This window comes from Rhagoletis zephyria, unplaced genomic scaffold (assembly GCF_001687245.7).
Source record: "Rhagoletis zephyria isolate East Lansing unplaced genomic scaffold, Rhagoletis_zephyria_1.1 Rzeph_scaffold_05426, whole genome shotgun sequence".
Taxonomy (NCBI): Eukaryota; Metazoa; Arthropoda; class Insecta; order Diptera; family Tephritidae; genus Rhagoletis; species Rhagoletis zephyria.
The window spans coordinates 25,773-30,989 of record NW_016162509.1 but is presented as its reverse complement, the minus strand read 5'-3'; positions in this window follow the sequence as shown (position 1 = coordinate 30,989).

The window sequence follows — 5,217 nt, the reverse complement described above, 5'->3', positions numbered from 1 at the left end:
CAAACATATTCTCATAATTGCCTATCTTCTCCATCCAGGCCAGAACCCTCGAACGATGCGCTCAATACGCTATTGAAGAAATTCTGGGAGCAGGAGGAAGTATACCCTACCCAACCCCGTTCAAAGGAGGATGAATACTGCGAGAACCTGTATGTAGCGACCACAACCCGTCAAGAAAATGGAAGGTACGTTGTAAAACTGCCTTTCAAGCAAGAATTTCCTACCACTACAGCACTTGGCCATTCTCGTCCAGCAGCACAGCAGCAGTACTTAAGCGTAGAGAGTACGCTGCAACGAAAACCCGAACTGCGCGACAAATATAACGAAGTGCTAGAGGAGTACGTAACACTAGACCATATGACACCTTCCTCAGCCACTGAAATAATTAGAGAAGGAAAGTATTTCTCGTTTTATCTCCCCCATCATGCTGTCTTAAAACCCGACAGCAAGACCACAAAAGTTCGCGTTGTATTCAATGCCTCCAAAATGTCCCATTCTGGTCACTCTTTAAATGATGTGCTACACACAGGCCCCGTACTTCAGAACGACTTAATGGTAGTGATATTAAATTGGCGACTCTATAAGTTTGTGTTTAACGGTGACATTGAGAAAATGTACCGCCAAATACTCGTTGACGAAGAAGACCAGAAGACTGTTAATATACATCAAAAGAAGGGTATATCGATTACCTTTCCTTTAATTATAATATCGCTGAAATCGCTTTACTTTTTTATAAAAATTTTGCAACTTTTGTAAACATCTATATGTAAGTCGTCAAATTTTGCAGTTGTAATACAAGTGAATCTTTGTGAACCAGTGTAAATGAGTTGCATCTGTTCATATATACCAAAAGAAAGGTAAATCGAACACCTTTCTTTTGAGTATAATATTGTTAAAATCGCACAACTTTTTTATGGAAATTTTGCAACTTTTGAAAAAGTCGTCAAATTTTGCAAAGTTGTAATAAAACTGAATCTTTGTGAACCAGTGTAAATGAGTTGCAACTGTCAATATATATCAAAAGAGAGGTAAATCGATTACTTTTCTTTTGAGTATAATATTGTTAAAATCGCATAACTTTTTAATGTAAATTTTGCAACTGTAACATTGGATAAAACAATTTCATTTAGTTAAGTTTCGGAGTCGGTAATGCAACCCTGCTCCTACTAGTTTAAGTAAATTATTGTAATGCAACCCTGTAAAGAAAATGAATAAAGAGAAAAGGAGGAAGATGGCGGTCACTTCCTTTTGGGCGAAAAAATAGAGGACACGCATTAATTGACTAAAAATTCAATCCGCGGTAATCCGCTAGCTAAATCCAAGGTAAATAGCAATTTTACACAACTTTTGAAAACATCTACATATATGTAAGGAAAAGTCGTCAAATTTTGCAAAGTTGTAATAAAACCGAATCTTTGTGAACCAGTGTAAATGATTTGCAACTGTTAATATATATATCAAAAGAAATGTAAATCGATTACTTTTCTTTTGAGTATAATACGACTAACGGATGGGAAAGACTGCACCAGCTACACAACAAGAAGACCTACCAAATTTGCCGAGAATACATATGGCAACTGGAAAGACTACCGGTACTCCAACCACCAGTAAGGGCGAATGATCTCCAGAGGATTGTAAAGAGTTTAACCCTTCACCGCACCAAAGCTACGGGAATAATGAAAAATATTTTAGGAGTCTCAAAAAATACAATATTAATACTGTTTTCTAAGCTTAAAAATGTTTATTTTTCAATTAACCCCCCCAGACGCGCATGACCACGCGCTAGCTCTACTCGACGCAGAAAGAAAAGACTTCGCCGATAATGTTCGACTAAAACGGCCGAAAGTCACGAACAGAACGCGATGGATGGTCAAATACCAAAATCGAACCGTCCGAGTGCCACGCCACGGCCCTGATAGCGCCAGCGTAAGATATCGCGGACTGCGGTACGAAGTAGCATTCTGCGACTGAGCAACAACGACATACAAGAAGTTCCTATATTTCCATGCAAACTGTACATTCTTAAAAGTTACGAATATTTATTTAAGATCGTTTGGACGATGATAGAGCAAAATTGTCAGGCGCCCTTACTTCTGATTTGGCGAGCCGAAGGTGTTAGAACAATAGTGCTCCTTAAATCACAAATAAATACGTGATTCATTCATTTCTTTTCTCATAATGAAAAAAGAGAGATGGAGTCAATTAAAATAGAAAATATCCCAAGATCGCGATTCCCAGTCGACTTCGAATTTCATCACTTGATGCACTACAGTTCGAACACCCTATCCTGGGGTTTACTCTGTACTGCGATTCGAAAAGCAAATCAATCGGATTTGAATACTAAGCACTACGAATTTGTATTCGTCCGTGTCGCCGTTCGTATCGCATTGAGCTTCGAATCGCAGTACATAGTAAACCCCCTGGATCATAATTGACGTCGTTATTGTAGCTTTCAGTACAACCTTTGCGATCAGTTTGTGATACAACCTGTCCTTCTATTAAAGCTTAACTGGATACTTCTAATCAGCCGACTGCTTCATCGAGATACAGAAGATCTCTCTCAGATGAGCCGACTTACATATAGATTGGTCATGTTGATAGCTTTCATGCATATCCGGCCTCTATTATGTATCCCAACCAGATGAGAAGCCCAAGTTCCATACAGATTTCGAAGATAATCAGCTATTTGCAGATTTCCCAAATTCGAACTTAGATATCCTAGATCATGATTGCTATCAAGGATCCTACAACATTATCAACCATTTTGAAAACAAAGTCCAAACAACACTGGATGCTGATTTGTCTTCTCAAGCTTACTTAAACTAAAAAGAATATGTAGACGAGTGTATAAAACACCAGATTACATGTGTACGATTTTACCTTCGTGAGCTGAACGTTCACTTTGTGAGTGGTGTGGACAAATCTCTGGATGGTTATATGGAACAGCAACAACAGAAGATCTTGAAAGGTTAACAGGGGCAATTGTCAGCTGACTAACCCAAAGTTGTTGACAAAGTTGATAAGTATGCATTAAGATCTGAGACAGAGCAAATAATAGCTTAGCAACTGTCGATAATACAAATACAATCTTACAAGCGAGTTATACGAGTTTAAAGAATTCCATTAACGATCTAGCATCTCATGTTGAGCACATGATAAACGAGACCAAATTACAACATCGATTTTCTTATGCACATATTGCATTGACAACATTGAACGATTACCTAACAATTGCACATCAAAGGGTTAGATTAGTAAAAGCTTGGTATAAGAATTTGCGACAGACAACACGAGACGGCAGCGCCTACCAACGAGCTGTCAACGAGAGACACTTGTAGCAAGAGAGTATTGTAGCAACCATCGAACGCGCCGGTCATAATATAAAAACGTTGTATATTTTAAAATCCTACATTTTACTTTGTATTAATTAAATATTAATAAATAAACTCGGTTAACCTGACACAATTCAGTATAGTGTCCTTAATTCTGCACTAATCAGTGGTGTAACTATACAACCCCACTAACAGTAGAAAGGAAATATTGCAGGAGGTCCATGACGCCACCGCTGCAGGACAGCTCGGAGTGAAGAAGATGCTCAAACGCGCGAATTACATATACATGACACCCTCCTACAGATACGCCTCTGAAAAACGAATTAATAAAACACGCACCAAGTGCTTATTTATAGTAAAATTGTTTGATTTTACATATTTCGAGGAAAATGATGGATTGCATTTGCAATTATAGCAGCGGAGTAAAAGCGCGCTATGGAAATGAATTCACAAAGGTATGCGGAGCAGTCGGGCATAGTAACCATAAACGAAGCTATCATAAACGAAGTGTCAGCTGCCTGAAGAATTGGTTATAAATCCAATTAATGCAATAACATTCGAGGTTTTAAGCAGTAATGACCGAAATAAATTAATTTGCTGCTAAATAAAGGATTTTTCCACCAGGGACTACGAAAAATAAGGAGTCAGGTTAGGTTAGGAGTCATTTACTTATTTGTTTGGGAACATCGTCACGTCCGCCAGTCAACAAAATAAATACTACGGTCCGCGACGACGACCGTGGAAACCAAAAATAGGGTATGGGGTAATGAAGCGAAATCACACCCTCTCTTCTGCTGTTGAGATAGCTGAGCAAAAGAGAATAAAAAGAGAAAGAGAATAGTAAAAGAGAAACAAGAAGAAAACATATATATAAAAACCAACATGAACAAGAAAGCGGCAACCGACCCCACATTACGGGCCCCGGCCCCGGAGAATCATCAGTGTCAAAATCTTTCACGGCCCAAAACTCGCCTAAATATTGGGCATTGTTGGGTATAAATGATTGTCTGCCATCTCTTGGTAAACCGTCCACGAATGTCAGATCAATGGGAGCTAATCGTGAGTTACAGTTGAAAAAATCCATTGGATGATATCGGTTATCAGTCAACCTGTCATTGCACATATCTAATGTACAGGTAGATCACATGATATTCCCAAGAACACCAATAATTATTAAAATAAAGAAAAATAAAGGAAAAAGAATAAAAAATTAAAAAAGAATTAAAAGAATAAAGAAGGCAACAATTTGGAGCCTAATGTCATAGTCACCGGATATCGAAGACGACAATTGCTATTCCAACGGTACTACACACTCAACGAAGGGAACACATTTGTTTACTGCCACGATATAAAGGGACTGATGGAGGCGATGGCCATTAATTATGTCGCAGCTGATTGGCGAATGTTCATCGATTCTTCGAAATCAAGCCTGAAAGTCGTTTTGCTACATAAATATAATAAAAAACCAAGCATTCCCATTGGCTACAGCACAGACATGAGCGAAACATACGATTCCATGAAAATAATTTTGGATAAAGTTTGCTACACTGATCACCTGTGGCGAATCAGTTGTGATCTGAAAGTCGTGGCGATACTAAGAGGTCTCCAAGGAGGCTATACGAAAAACATGTGTTTCTTGAGTCTTTGGGATACCCGATTTAAAGGAAACCAATACGCATGACTGGCTTGCTCGAGATCCAACGGAGAAAGGACACAACTGCGTAAATGATCCACTGGTGCCAATGGAGAACGTCCTCATGCCCCCTCTCCATATCAAACTGGGATTCGTAAAAAATTTCATCAAGGCCATTGTGAAGCAACCGAAAATTCTCGATTGTTTGAAAAATATTTTCCCACCAATCAGCGAAGCAAAATTGAAGGAAGG